Source organism: Ananas comosus, linkage group 16 (assembly GCF_001540865.1).
Source record: "Ananas comosus cultivar F153 linkage group 16, ASM154086v1, whole genome shotgun sequence".
NCBI classification, from domain to species: Eukaryota; Viridiplantae; Streptophyta; class Magnoliopsida; order Poales; family Bromeliaceae; genus Ananas; species Ananas comosus.
This window is the reverse complement of record NC_033636.1, coordinates 1,724,123-1,740,352: the sequence shown is the minus strand read 5'-3', so window position 1 is coordinate 1,740,352 and position 16,230 is coordinate 1,724,123. Positions and strand designations below refer to the sequence as shown.

Below are 16,230 nucleotides of genomic sequence, written 5' to 3'. Positions count from 1 at the left end.
GGTGGGCGTTGTACGGGCTTTGCGAATGAAAATGCTAAGTCCACGACTGTGTGGTCACTTGTTGTGACCCTCTGGAATTATTGTCTAGGTTCCCAAGCCCTCGTGCAATCGAAAGTAGTGTTTTAGTGCGTTTTTCGGCGAAATCGCCGGTAGAATGCGGTTTCACATTGCGATGGTTTTCAGCTGTGTGGTTGCCCAAAAATCATCACTTAGTCTTATTGGCTGCCCGCTATAGTCGTCTCATGTGTTAAGACGTGACCGGTGTCACGCCCTGGAAGTCTCGTTCCCCGGGCACGCCGACAAATCCGCCGTATACAAAGGAATTTTTCCTGTATACGAAGCGTCAAAGTACCTGTAGAAATACAATACTACAAACAGTAGCATAGAGCTGCTCAAAAAAATAAGCTAAATATCTGAGTTTCATATACATAGCTAGAATCCAAAATACAAAGCTACTCGCACTGGCGAGTTAAACAACTATGTACATAAACTCCAAAACAAAACTACCTGCAGTAGGGGAAAGCCTCTAGCTCTGACTGTCGGGTAGGGCTCTAGCTCGCAACGCCCTTGCCTCGATCCTGATCGGCAGAAGATGCAGCAGCCGGCACCTGTGGCTCTGCAAAACATAAGTAACAACTGGGCGTGAGAACTACTGTAAAAACAAGTAGTCCTCAGTGGGTACCGCCCAAAACGACATCGGTCACCCACTAAGTCTACAAAAGGGAGCAAGGATAGAAGGAAAAGCAGGAAGTACACTCTACCGCTATCATCCACTACACTATCATGCTCTACACTAACCAACTGTAGAAAATGTCAAATCGAAGCCAATCCAAATCGGGACTGTAAGCATACCCGTCCCTGGGACTGTGAATACACCCGTCCCTGCCCCGTTGCGACTATCGGGCTCTATCCACTCTAACTGGTCCGTGGAGAGCAAGTCCAACTGGCATGAGCGACACTAACGCGAAAGCACAAACCTGACTCCAGAGTGGCACTCGTGGACGCTACCCAACAGAGTATGCAGCGTATCTCTGTCGAGCTCAAACAGGCTCTGAAAAGCCAAAGACAAGAAATCGACTCTAACTGGTCTAACAACCAACAAGTAACGTGCCCACGCCACAATCAGACGCCAAAAAGGCGATACAGGTCCGCCGTCAACCTCAACGGCACCCTACAGTCCGAAACAGCCTGAACGATCCTGTAAAATTCCCTCGGCAAAACAGCACGAGTGTAGATATACTCTAAACTACCTGGAGTACTCGTCTCGAAGATACCGCGACAGTACAATTTAATAACGGCTCCTAGAGCTAAATCAGGCAGTTTAGTCAAGTGACAGGTCCAAATCGCAGGTTTTCTCCTAATTCAATTTTCAAGTGCAACATGTATAACCTATTCAATTTATTACCACATGCTCCAAATTCAGATATGAAATCTACCATTTAATCCATGAATTCGAGCTAGAATAGAGTATCCAAAGGTCGATAATTATACATGCCGACGAATATGAACTTAGGAGTAAAAACCGATGTAACCCACCTCAAACGCTAATCTCTGGCAGCGAAGGACTCCCTCTGGTGTAGAGCAACTTGCTGGATCAAACGCACAGCTCCGAGTCCAGAAATCGTCCACGCTCGAGCTCTACACAACAACAAATCATCGTTTTAGTCCCGAATTACAGCAGTGAGGTACAACAGGGATTCGACCAAGCTAACCTCCACCAAATCCAGCAAGTAAGGGCTTCTTGGATTCCTCTCGAAGTCCTGAATCCAAAGAGCCAAGTCTCGTCGCAATCCGATGCTCCTACGTCGAGAACGAGCTGAAATACCAACGGTCGACGGCGAAAAACAGCAAAACGGCATTTAAGCTCAAATTTGATGATACCCGAAGTATTCGAAGCTATTCCAACTGAACACTCACCTCGACAGTGACTAGCACCGGTGTGACGTCAAGAACAGTGAAGTCGCACGCTCGCCCGGTCTCCTCGTAATGCCCCGGCGTCAAAAGTGTGCTCAAGCGGCTCCGCGGCGCGTCGTCGGCGTCGAATCCGAGCTCCCTTTTGCCTTCAACCGGATGAGAGTGAGAGAGTGATGAAGAAACAGTAGGAAACCCTCTCTCTCTCTCTACACGAAACTATATAGAGGGGAGTGAGGGGCGATACAAACGAGGTGGAGAAATTACCTAATTACCCTGTCACCTACCCTTTTGTACCGGTACACGGGCTCCTGTACCGGTACAAGAGCCAACTCGAGAGCAGTTGAGCCATTGCGCGATGGTTGTACCGGTACAGCCACGCTGGTTGTACCGGTACAGTAAGCAGAGAATGGTGCTGTTTTGCAGAATTCTTCGCGATAAGCCGCCCTCGCGTCGCACGGAGTCCGTTTTACGTCTATTTGACGCCAACGCGACTCGGACTTGTCCCGACACTCTCCAGAGCTGTCGTCAAGCCTCCACAGTCATACACCAGGGATCTCACATCCTCCCCCACTACAAAAAGTTTCGTCCGCGAAACTGAAACATACCTCTGCTCAGGCATCAAACAGGTAGGGGTAAGCTTCCCTCATCACCGTCTCAGACTCCCAAGTCGCCTCCCGCTCCTCGTGATGGCTCCACTGCACTTTCATATACGGGATGACCCGGTTGCGCAATTCTTTCGTCTCTCGAGCAAGAATCCGCAACGGTCGCTCCTCGTATCTCAGGTCCTCGCCAATCTGAAGCGGAGTGAAGTCGATCACGTGGGAGGGGTCGAACACATATTTTCTCAAAGCCGAGACGTGGAAAACATCGTGAATGCCGGCTAGCCGTGGTGGTAGAGCAATCCTGTAAGCAACTGGCCCGACTCGCTCCAATACCTCGAAAGGGCCTACAAAACGTGGACTGAGCTTTCCACGTACACCAAATCGGCGAATCCCTCTGGACGGCGAGACTTTAAGAAAAATATGATCTCCTACCTGAAACTCCAAGTCTCGTCTCCGGGTATCAGCATAGCTCCTCTGTCGACTCTGGGCTGCTAACATGTGCCGTCGCTCCTCTTTTACCTTTTCCTCAGCCTCAATTAGAATCTCAGGCCCAAGCGTCCTCCTTTCACCCACATCACTCCAAAACAAAGGGGATCGACATCTGCGTCCATACAACGCCTCAAACGGGGCCATCTGGATGCTCGCTTGATAGCTGTTGTTGTACGCAAACTCAACCAGTCTCAAATGCCGATACCACCCTCCTCCAAAGTCCAGGACACATGCCCTCAGCATGTCCTCTAGAGTCTGAATGGTCCGCTCTGACTGACCATCTGTCTGTGGGTGAAACGCTGTGCTGAACTGCAACTGAGTGCCCAAGGCCGTCTGAAGACTCCTCCAAAAGTGTGATATGAACCTCGGGTCCCGGTCGGATACTATCGAAGTGGGCACACCATGCAACCTCACTATCTCATCCAAATACAACTGAGCGAGTCTCTCTCTGGACCAAGTAGTCTGCACTGGTAGGAACTGAGCAGACTTGGTCAGTCTGTCCACTATCACCCAAATCGCATCAAAACCACCCTATGCTCTAGGCAATCCGACGACAAAGTCCATCGTGATCTGCTCCCATTTCCACTCGGGCACTGGTAGACTCTGAAGCTTGCCAGCAGGTACCTGATGCTCGGTCTTTACCTGTTGACAAGTCAGACACCGAGCCACAAATCTACCAATGTCCCTCTCATTCCATTCCACCAAAATTGAGCCTTTAAATCCTTATACATTTTGGTTCCACCGGGGTGAACAGTATAAGGTGAACAGTGAGCCTCTCGCAAGATGTCCTTTCGGATCTCTGAATCCATAGGTACACACAGTCGGTCCCTGTACCGCAGTACTCCCGAACTGTCGACAACAAAGCCCTCGGCCTGTCCCCTCTCAAGCTGCTCTCGAATCCTCGACAAGTGTGGATCTCCACTCTGTTTCTCTCGAATCCTATCCAACAGAGTGGGCTGTAAGATCATAGACGCGAATCCCGCAGTACATCCAGGGGAAACTACCTCGAGTCCCAGCCGTCTCAGCTCCTCGAGTAACGGTCTCTGCCGAGTGATCAACATACTCAAGCTCTGCACTGCCTTCCTGCTCAACGCATCTGCCACCACGTTCGCCTTGCCGGGATGATACTGGATACTGATGTCATAATCCTTCAACAACTCCAACCACCGGCGCTGTCTCAAATTCAACTCCTTTTGAGTGAATAGATACTTGAGGCTTTTATGATCAGTAAAAATCTCGCAGTGCTCGCCGTACAATTAATGCCGCCAGAGCTTCAAAGCAAAAACCACCGCTGCAAGCTCCAAGTCATGCGTAGGGTAATTCTTCTCATAATCCTTTAATTGCCGTGAAGCATAAGCAATCACCCTACCATGCTGCATAAACACGCAACCAAGTCCACTATGCGATGCATCACTGTATATCACAAATCCTTCGCCCATAACAGGAAGGGCAAGGATAGGAGCAGACGTCAACCTCAATCTCAACTCGTCAAAGCTCCCCTGACAGTCGTCGCTCCAGACAAAACGAATCCCCTTCCGAGTCAAGCGTGTGAGGGGTGTGGAAAGCTTCGCAAAGCCTTCCACAAACCGACGGTAATATCCAGCTAGTCCCAGGAAGCTCCGTACCTCAGTAACCGTCGTCGGTCTAGGCCAATCTCGAATCGCCTCAATCTTCTTCGGGTCCACCGCTACGCCCTCAGCTGAAATCACATGGCCCAAGAAAGCAACCTCCCGTAGCTAGAACTCGCACTTCTTTAACTTGGCATACAACTTCTTCTCGCGCAGAAGCTGTAGCACAATCCTCAAGTGCTCCTCATGCTCAGCATCACTCCGGGAGTAAATCAGGATATCGTCGATGAAGACTACCACAAACCTATCCAAGAACGGCTTGAACACTCTGTTCATCAAATCCATGAAGGCGGCAGGGGCATTCGTCAATCCAAAAGGCATCACCGTGAACTCATAATGCCCGTACCGAGTCCGAAAAGCCGTCTTGGGAATATCCTCGGCCCTCACCCTTAGCTGGTGGTAACCTGACTGGAGATCAATCTTCGAAAAGACACAATATCCTTGCAGCTGATCGAATAGATCATCAATGCGCGGCAGAGGATACTTGTTCTTGATGGTCACTTTATTCAGCTCCCGGTAATCCACACATAACCTGAGCGAACCATCCTTCTTCTTTACAAACAGCATCGGTGCTCCCCAAGGCGACACACTGGGTCTCACAAACCCTCTATCCATCAAATCCTGAAGCTGTGCTTTTAGCTCCCTCAGCTCTGCCGGCGCCATCCGATAAGATACCTTTGAGATTGGTGCAGTTCCAGGAACTACATCAATCACAAACTCAATATTCCTCTCCGGCGGCAACGTCGACAACTCAGGGGGAAACACATCCGAAAACTCGCGGACTACTGGGATGTCCTCGAGTTCCGGCGCCGCCGTAGGTACCTCCACAACTGTCGATAGGAAAGCGATACACCCACTGCTCAGCATCTGACGAGCCCTCGCCGAAGATATCCAGGTGGCAAACAGCGCGCTCCTGCAGCCTCTGAAAGTAAACTCCTCCTGGCCTGGCTCGCGGAACGTCACCGTCCTCGCTCCACAGTCGATCGTAGCATAGTATCGCGCCAGCCAATCCATACCGAGCACTACGTCGAAGTCCTGCAGCTGCCCTAACACCAACAGGTCTGCGGGCATAACCCACGAATCTAACTGCACCGGACATGACCAACAACACTCTGCAACCTGTAAAACATGGTCCGAAATCTGCACCTCTCGTGCCTGTGACAATGCCCCTAACTCTAGACCATGCAACAATGCAAATGCTCGGCTAACAAAAGAATGCAAGGCTCCAGTATCAAAAAGAGTACGAGTACGAATGCTGGAAATCAAAGTGATACCTGCCACCACTCGGTCAGCTGCAGTAGAGTCCTCCACCTGAGCTGCATAGACTCTGCCACTCGGAGCCTGCTGTCACCGCTCACCCTGTCGCGGCATGGACGACCTATACTCCTGGCGGTAACTCGGTGCTGCTCTGTAAGTCTGCTGAGGTGCTGGTGGAGCCGAAGCTGATGATGGTGCTGGAGATGCTGCTCGGGGACAAGCTGCCCTCATGTGTCCCGGCTGACCACACCCGTAGCACCGGCCCTCCCTCTGATCACACTGTCTTGGCCAGTGTGGTCCTCCGCAGATCACACACTGTGGCATCCTCTCTGGCTGTCCCCTCTGACGAGAGTCCCTGGATCGCTGACGCCCCGCGAACCCGCGACCCTATGAACGCGATCGTGGAGGCCTCGGTGGACGCCTGCTACTCGACTGACCTCCGTCGTCTGGAGCTGGGTGCTTCCTGTCCTGACTCTGTCCCGGCGCCTGAGTCCTCTCCCGCAGCGACACCTCTCCTCTCTCCTCCTATAATGCCTGCTCAATGGACGCATCCAAAGTCCTCGACCTCTGCGCCCTGACGAACCTGAATAGATCGGGTCTCAAACCCTGCTCGAACAAATAGACCCTATGTGCCTCATCTCTGGCTACAAACGGAACACAGTTCAGGAGTCTAGTAAACTCCCGAACATACTCCTGAACTGTCCGCTCGCCCTGCTGGATCCTCTTCAAGTCCTCCTCAATTTTCTGTTTCATGCTGTTGGGAAAATACATCCCATACAGCATTCCACAGAACTCATCCCACCTCAGCTGCGCCGCCACCAGTCCCTGGTCTCGCCTCGCTCTCCGCCACCAATCACGTGCATCACCTGACAAACAGTGTACTCCCAGTGGTACCTGCTCCCTCTCTGGAACGAACAGATCCTCAAATAACCTCTCCGTCGCACTGACCCATCCCTCAACAACCCAGGCCTCAGTGCCGCTACCATCGAAGGTCGGTGGGTCAAAGCGCCGGAAACGAGCTAATCTCTCCGTCCACCGCTCCTGCTCAGCCTCAGTCAACGATACTGGCCCCCTAGCCGGCGCAACTGGCGCTACTGGAACTGCTGCCGACGGAGGAACTGCTGCAGCTGGTACGGTCACTGGAGTAATCGGCGGTGGAACAGTCTGCTCTGGTACACTCGGTGCTGAACTCGGTGACTGAGATATCCTCTCACACAACCTCTGCAACAACTCCCCCTGCTGCCTCGTCACCTCAGTCAGGGCAGCCAGCTGTGCACTCAGATCAGGGGATGCACTCGCCTCCGGTCGGGCCCTCTGCTCTACAACTGGGGGTGCACTCGCCTCTGCCTGCTCAGGCATCTCGGGAGATCTAGCACGATCCTGCGCCAACTGCGCACGCTCCCGTAACGACGGTCGGCCTCGGCGACGATACATAGCTGAAAGGAACAAATCGGGGTCAGATACAACAAAACACTCTCGACTCAATCAAACGAAAGTCTAGAAGGCGGCCTCTGTTTCTCCTCAAAATTATGTCGTCTGCAGCCAACATAATTTCTAAGGCCAAAACAGAAACTCCTTCAGTCACTCACTCTACTCTAAGAGGAGTTAGAACAAATAATCATTGACTTTCGTAATTAAATTACGCCTCTCGCGTCTTAGCTTGTTCATAAGGTTTGCACTTAGGTTCTGTACATCAGACGATCTACGAGCAATGAGCTACTGATACCAACTTAATTGTCACGCCGACCGAATGTCTCGGGTCCCGGCACCGGCCGACAAAATCCGCCGTATACAAAGAAATTTTTTCCGTATACAGAGTGTCAAAGTACCTGCAGAAATACAATCACTACAACAAGTAGCATGAGCTGTTCAAAAAAATCAAGTCTGCTAAATATCCTGCAGTTTCAGTATACATTAAGCTAGAATCCAATACAAAGCGTACATGCACGTTTGCGACGGTTAAAAACTAGGTACATAAACTCCAAAACAGAATACTGCAGTAGGGGAAAAGCTCATAGCTCTGACTGTCGGGATAGGGCGTCTGAAGCTCGCAAGCCCTTGTCTCGTCACTGATCGGCAGAAGAATGCAAGAAGCCGAGACCTGTGCTTGCAAACATAAGTAACAACTGCGGGCGATTGAGAAACTACTGGTAAAAATCAAGGTAGTCCTCAGTGGGTACGCCAAAAGCGACATCGGGTTGACCACTAAGTCTACAAAGGGACAAGGATAGAAAGAAAAGCCAGGAAGTACACTATACCATATCATCCACTACACTATCATGCCTAACGAACCAACTGTAGAAAATGTCAAATCGGCAAGCAATCCAAATCGGGACTTGTAAGATTAACCGTTCCCTGGGACTTGTGAAATAACCGTCCCTGCCCCGTTGCGCGACTATCGGCTCTATCCACTTAACTGGTCCGTGAAGGAGCAAAGTTCAACTGGCAATGAGCGACACTAACGCGAAAGCACAAACACTGACTCCAGAGTGTGCACTCTTGGACGCTAACAAACAGAGTATGCAGCGTATCCTCTGGTCGAGCTCAAACAGGGCTCTGAAGATGCCAAAGACAAGAAATCGACTCTAACTGGTCTAACAACAACAAGGTAACGTGCCCACGCCACAATCAGACGCCAAAGAGGCGATACAGGTCCGCGGCCGTCAACCTCACGCCTACCCTACAGTCCGAACAGCCTGAACTGATCCTGTAAAATGTCCTCGGCAAAACAGGCACGAGGTTGTGAGATATACTCTAAACTTACCTGGGTACTCGTCTCGAAGATACCGCGACAGTACAATTTTAATAACGGCGTCCTTAGAGCTAACATCAGGCGAGTTTAAGTCAAGTGAGCAGTGCAAAAGTCGCGCAGGTTTTCTCCTAATTAATTTTCAAGTGCAACCATGTATAACCTATTCAATTTATTACCACATGCTCAAATTCAGATATGAAAAACTCTACCATTTAATCCATGAATTTGAGCTAGAATTAGAGTCATCAAAGGTCGGATAATATAACATCGCCGACGAATATGACTTAGGAGTAAAAGCGAGTGTAACCCACTGCAAACGCTAATCTCTGGCAGCGAAGGACTCCCTCTGGTGTAGAGCAACTTGCTGGATCAAACGCACAGCTCCGAGTCCAGAAATCGTCCACGCTCGAGCTCTACACAACAACAAATCATCGTTTTAGTCCCGAATTACAGCAGTGAGGTACAACAGGGATTCGACCAAGCTAACCTCCACCAAATCCAGCAAGTAAGGGCTTCTTGGATTCCTCTCGAAGTCCTGAATCCAAAGAGCCAAGTCTCGTCGCAATCCGATGCTCCTACGTCGAGAACGAGCTGAAATACCAACGGTCGACGGCGAAAAACAGCAAAACGGCATTTAAGCTCAAATTTGATGATACCCGAAGTATTCGAAGCTATTCCAACTGAACACTCACCTCGACAGTGACTAGCACCGGTGTGACGTCAAGAACAGTGAAGTCGCACGCTCGCCCGGTCTCCTCGTAATGCCCTGGCGTCAAAAGTGTGCTCAAGCGGCTCCGCGGCGCGTCGTCGGCGTCGAATCCGAGCTCCCTTTTGCCTTCAACCGGATGAGAGTGAGAGAGTGATGAAGAAACAGTAGGAAACCCTCTCTCTCTCTCTACACGAAACTATATAGAGGGGAGTGAGGGGCGATACAAACGAGGTGGAGAAATTACCTAATTACCCTGTCACCTACCCTTTTGTACCGGTACACGGGCTCCTGTACCGGTACAAGAGCCAACTCGAGAGCAGTTGAGCCATTGCGCGATGGTTGTACCGGTACAGCCACGCTGGTTGTACCGGTACAGTAAGCAGAGAATGGTGCTGTTTTGCAGAATTCTTCGCGATAAGCCGCCCTCGCGTCGCACGGAGTCCGTTTTACGTCTATTTGACGCCAACGCGACTCGGACTTGTCCCGACACTCTCCAGAGCTGTCGTCAAGCCTCCACAGTCATACACCAGGGATCTCACAACCGGTGAGTAACGGAGACTTCCAGTGCCAAAGTGGACATTTTCGGAAGCCCGATAGTGAACGATAGATCGATGACAACTGAGTTTACTTAGAGACTTGTGTTTGCTGTCTGGACACCCGAATCGGTATGTTTCGGGACAACGGTTGACTCTCAGTGCGAGTTGGTGCTTTTTGGGATGTTTCGTGGGTCCTAGGGACATCCCGGTGCATTTTCGAGATTCCCGGCGAGTTCGGCGACCGATTTTGGGAAACTGATTCTACAAGCAGTTTTGGGTTTGTAAGCGATATGTTTTGAGTCATGTGGATTAGATCCTGACTCGGTGGACCTGTCGTACGCCCCGTCGGCATCCCTCGTCTCGTAGAAGCTAGACGCGACGACGGACACATTGTTAGATGTATGCCCTAAAAGCCAACTAGGCCGACACATGTATTCTTTCTAGTACATAAATTTGTATTCGACTTTAAAATATTTTGAATAAATTTGGGTTCTTATTTCTATTCATGTTGTGTATGTGTCCATGAATCGTCCAAGAAATTAATAAGATGATGAAATATATTCTCAAGAATTGAGAATTTGAGACATGTGTCATTGGTAGTTAATTCCTAAATGCTCCCGATCAATGGATTATCACGGGGACGGTGATTGATCCGGTGAGATTGGTACATAGGCCGCTTCCTTTTTTGAGTAGACGAGTCTCGAGTCGACAGTGTGGGGACACTGAAGCGAATATGTAGATGGTTGTTAGAGAACAAGGGTGCCGAGTGTGACCGCCGCGAGAAGTCACTGGGATGTCTACTCACTCGTCAGTGACTTACTCAATGTATAAGGACTGAGATTTTGGCAGTGTAACTAAACTCTCTATTGATGATGTTTTTGTGTGTATTTTAATTGCAAAAGCACTCGTCAAGTTTCAGGAGAAAACGAGTTTGAATGGAGTTACGCGATCATTACTAATCACTTAAAGTGAATAGTAACTCCGGTTTCCCGGAGAGGCCGATCAGTAGAGATGGCTTCTGGTGCATATCGGACTCCATTCATAGCACTCCAATAGCTCATTTTCAATGGTTCGACTATTCTGAAACCATTGGCGCTGACAGATTTCAGATCCGATGCACGATTTTCGAGAAAAAAGGGTTTTATTGGATTTGCACATATATATATATGTGTGTGGTTTTAAGAACTTGGAGAGAGGATGGGTTTCGTCGATGTGTTACATGTCCACGGGTGTCTCGATCGGACTGGAAGATCCTCGGTTTGCGTTGTCGGGCCGTAAAATCCCAAAAATCGAATAAAATGATGCAATTTTGTGTAGTCGCAGGGGCTTATATGCAATTGTACATTTAGTGGCTATTGTTGGCAGCATGTGCGGGCAGTGGGTAACCTCTGGACTGATTGTCCAAGGCCCCGGGCCTTTTCGGAGATTGGAAATTGGTTTTCGGTACGTTTTTCGGCGAAATTCGTCGACGAAACGCGTCCTCAGTTCGGAATTCTTCCGACGGTGCCTCACGATAATTTGTTTGGTTGCGGAGCCTTGTTGGCTAGTCACCGACATTGTTTCGAGGGTTCAGAAACGACGGGTGAGCTACGGTGGGTTTCGGTGTCGAATTAGATACTTTCGGGAACCCGGATCGGAACGATTATCCGACAATAATCGTTTCGATGTGAGGTGGTGTGTCTGCTGCCAAGTCCCATGAATAATGGTGTTTAGTGGCAACGGGTGACTCGTGACAAGAGTCGGTGAGTTTCGGGACATTTAGTGGGTCCCGACGATGTCCCGGTGTGGTTTTCGGGACTTCCGGCAAGTTACGGTGATCGGTTTTAGGAAATCAATTTTTGAGGATTTGTGTGGGTGTTCGGGAGTCGTGTACTTTGGTTTGGTGGGTTGGATACTGACTCGGTGGATCTTCGTAGGTCCGGTTGACTCGTTGCTTACCCAAGTTTTCGGCGCATTTGTAACAGGTGGGTGCTTCGAGCTGGTAGTCGGTAAGATCGTTTCACCTCTCTCTGTTCTTCTATTTTAGTATTGTACTCTCTACATGTCGGTTGCTTTGTTTATCATTCGTATATCTTACCTTATTGATTGCATATTGTTAGTTGTTGATAGACATGTAGAGCAGGCTTGCATATATATTGTATCTCTGTGGACCTTGGGTCCAGGCAATACATCGACTCCTTTGTCATGTGTTTCGATCTGGTTGATCGTGGTTCGGCGTTGTACGCCCTTGTATCTAGCTTCGGCCAAGGCACCGGCTTCAGCCAGTTTCGCATTTAGCATATCAGTATGACTTAGTCACAGCACTTTGGGGTATTCATGACACCAGGTCGATTTGGCCACCAACCGGAGGTGTACTTATCCGGATTAGTCGTCCAGTGGGCGGATGAATCAAGTCGGTGCAAGCATTGTGACAGGCAACGCTTGAGGTCTGCGGACCAACAGAGTAAGCACCAGATTGGGTACAGTTTTAGTTTAGTTACCTTGAGGCATACTCGGCATTGTTTTCCATACAGTAGCAGTTGTTATTACTTGCTTTTTATCATATCTATTATAGCTACTGTAGTTCACTTTTGTATCATAACATTAGTACTTGTTTACCTTACCTCCTTTGGTTTTCAGTAATTACGGCTTGTCTTCGTGGCTCTGTCGTACCCACTGGAAAATCTTGATTGCGATTTCTCACCCCTCATTTTTTCAGGTGATTTGGGCAAGGAGTTGGATTTTGGGCTTGACGGGAGGACGCACTAACTAGACTGCAGTAGCGATCATCACCCTGGTTATATTTCATTCCGCACTTAGTAGTTTTTAATAATGAATGGTTCAGTTAGATGATCAATACTACTATTTGAGTATTTTGTGAACTGTTGAGTTGGTGATTTCCTGTTATGCATGTGATTGGAGATTTTAGATCTGTGGTTTTGGAGTTTATGGATCTTTGGTTTCGGATTTATGTGTTTATACATAGTGGTTTTCTACCCTCGAGGTAGTCGGTTTTCAAAATAGAGTTTCCGAGTGGGAAACAGTTTTGAAAAGATTTTTGAATGGTTTTTGTGAATGATTGAATTAGAGTTTAAAAACAAAGCTTCAGGGCGAAGAGCACTTTTAAATAGAATTCTTGTTATACTGTGCATTGCATCATCCAGCGCCTAAGGAGTGTTTAGAAGCATGAATCATTTCTAAGGATCACTAGCTGTATGAAAATGCATGCATGAATTGATTGTTATTGGTAAATGTAGGTTGTGGTTCAGATCCTGATGTATCGTTGGTACGCCATGCAAATACAAAGGAGACTCTGTCCGAGTGGACAGAGTAACTTTGTATTTGTGGCGGGTCTGTACATCACGTGGGCTAGGTTGAAAAAAAAAATAAAAAAATATAGCACGTATTCCGCAACTCTGATTTCAAAGATTGTATTCAATTTAAAAAGGCTTTTAAAATCGGCCCCGGAGTGTGACACAATGTTGCAGTAGTATGACTGGTCCTTTGACCTGCGGTGCCTCGGCTATTCACAATGAGGTTACTGTAGTTTGACTATACATACACTTGGTCCCTAGCCATTCGGGTCTTTGCGGTGCATGTTGGCTGCAGTAGGTTTATTGTAGGAATAGGGTGTGCACTTATATGGAATCTATCTCTCTTGGTTGATAGGGGTGTTAGTCCTATGTGATTTATGAGACCGAGTTTAGAAGACCTTGATCAGGGCAGAGGTAATAGCGGAAAAGGGTTTTCGATATTAAAAACTCAAGTCGAATAAATTTAACATATGACAGACGATGGGGTTTGACGAGTTATTCCATAACCTCCATCTAGTCGGGACTCATAATAGAAGGACTGTATCACACGGTAACTGCACCAAGAAGTTCAGTATTCCATTCTACTAGAATGCCACTATATGCTGTTAGGCATTACTGGTGGATTGTGAGACTTATGAGAATTATCTAGATGATCGATAATTCTCATTGGGCTGAGTTGAAATTATTCCAATTCACTGAAAGGAGTTTCAGTGATATTGTTAATAGTGATTAAAATATATCTCACTACCAGATAGAATAGAACCTATGGGGTCACCCACATAAGAGATTGTGATTGATCGGATAACTAGATTGCGATTATTGAATCGCCGGAGGACCTAATTATCAATATGTTGATAATTGGACTAATATGTAATTGTTACAAATTAGTGGTATTAAAGTATAAATGTTACAAGAGAGGACTTACTAATAGTTAGTAAATTATGAGATGACTTATGTGCAAATACTGCATTATTAATTTGATATGATCAAATTAAGATAAAGTTCAAGTCAAATCAAATTAGGATTTGATCGATCTAACTAATTAAGTAAAGAATAAATTTAAATCTAGATTTGTACTTATCCTTAATGGTTATTATATTATTAAAAAGGGGATTATATTTGTCACGACCCGGATTTCTCGTTTCCTCGGGCACGCCGACAAATCCGCAGTATACAAAAAAATTTTTCCTATATACGAAGCGATAGCTGTACCTATAATCATACAATACTACAAACAGTAGTATAGAGCTGTTAGAAGAAATGAAATATATATATAAACAACAGGGGTTAACTATACATACAAAGCATCCAGGTAACCAAAATACTCGCTCCAGCGAGAAACAACATCAGTATGTATACTAACCCAAAAACTACAACTACCTGTAGCTGGTACTCCTCTAGCTCTGCAACTCGTCAGGAAGGGCTCTAACTCGAAACATCCTTTCCACGATCAAGCTCAGCAACAGCAGCTGCCGAAGAAGAAGGCTCTGCAAAGATTCCAACAACTGGGCGTGAGAACTACTAAAAAAGAAGTAGTCCTCAGTGGGTAACGCTACCGACCTCAACGGCTCACCCACTAAGTATACAGATGTAAACAAGTATAGTAAGAAAACTAGGATAAATCTACAGCTATACGCACCTATACTATCATAGTTTAACACCAACTATCTGTAGAAAAGTAATACTTGACCCAATCTCGCTAGGGACTGTGAACACACCCGTCCCGCCTGTCGAAGCTACACTATCTGACACCAAATCAGGTCGTCAGTGGAGAGCAAGTCCAACCAGGACAAAACGACACCAACGCAAACGCACAAAGCACGACTCCAGAGTGGCACTCGTGGGCGCTACCCAACAGAATATGCAATCGTGTCTCTGTCGAGCTCAATCAGGCTCTCACAGGCTATAGTCAAGTAAATAGGGTCTAACTGGTCTAACAACCAAAACACACGTGCCCTCGGCACAATCTGATGCAAAAACAGTAATCTGGGTCCACCGTCAACCCAACGGCATCCGACAATCTGGAACAGTCTAAACATATTGGAAAAATAAGCTCGGCATCCCAGCACGAGCGTAATATTATTCTACACTATTCTCGGTATCCACTGCCCACAAACTGCGGTGATACAAATAAACTACAGCTTCTAGAGCTAAATCTGATAGTTTTAACATATGACAGTGTAGAAGCGCCAGTTTTCTCCTAAGTCAAATTCAAGTCCAACATGTATTATTTAACTAATATTCTAAGCTCCAATTCAGATTTTAGAAACAGAATAAATCGATGAATTGAGCAATGAAACATGACAATATCTATGAATACATGCTAACAACAGAACTTAGGAGGAAATCCGCAAAAATTCGGTAAGCATCACTTTGACCACCTCAAAAAGCTAATCCAACCACAGCGAGAAGTCGAAAGAAGAGGAAAACACGCGTTCACCCGGCCTCCAACGGCGTAACAGCGACGTCCACATGCTCGAACGGCTCTTCGAAACGCCGACGAAAATCTCCCGAGCTTGAGCTCTCCACCGTGCACACGAGCTAAATTAAAGAGAGATAGAGAGAAAAAGCTAATTAACTTCACTCCCTCCTCTCCACCACTAATTAAGGCGGTGGGGATAAGGATGGGAAAGCACGTGGACTCCACTGCTTAGTTAAAGAAAAATAGCCAACAAGCCCCCCCTATAACTAAGCATTGCACTTTAGTCCTCTATAATATAAATCTTGAGTTTTAAAGTTCGTTTTTATATCTATTTTGCGCAAAACGTCTCCAACTCAATCAAGCATAAACTTATACTGTAACATTAACAATTTGTTAAGGTTCAGTATATCACAATATTCCTCTATATATAATGATACAGGAGTTTTGGGAAAACCCTAGCCATCATCTCTCTTCTCATCTCTCTTCTATCTTCTAGCAAGAAAGATGTCCTTTGTAAGGGAGCTAGCACCCCGGTGAGGATATCGATCAAATCAAGAACCTCGTGTGGATACTTATAGAGGCTGGATGCGTGTGCTGTTTCAGAAGAACCCAATTCCATGATCATCAA

The 16,230-nt window shown here is 47.3% G+C and overlaps 2 long non-coding RNA genes across 2 annotated transcripts; both read right to left on the bottom strand.

The window, feature by feature from the left end:
- Positions 578-2,622, bottom strand: LOC109721986. The gene is made up of 4 exons (XR_002219336.1): positions 2,520-2,622; positions 1,713-2,060; positions 1,537-1,638; positions 578-616 (listed from the first exon to the last, which is right to left on the bottom strand). It is a non-coding gene; the product is annotated as an uncharacterized LOC109721986 (long non-coding RNA).
- Positions 14,430-15,784, bottom strand: LOC109721985. Its single transcript, XR_002219335.1, has 2 exons — positions 15,562-15,784; positions 14,430-14,667 (listed from the first exon to the last, which is right to left on the bottom strand). It is a non-coding gene; the product is annotated as an uncharacterized LOC109721985 (long non-coding RNA).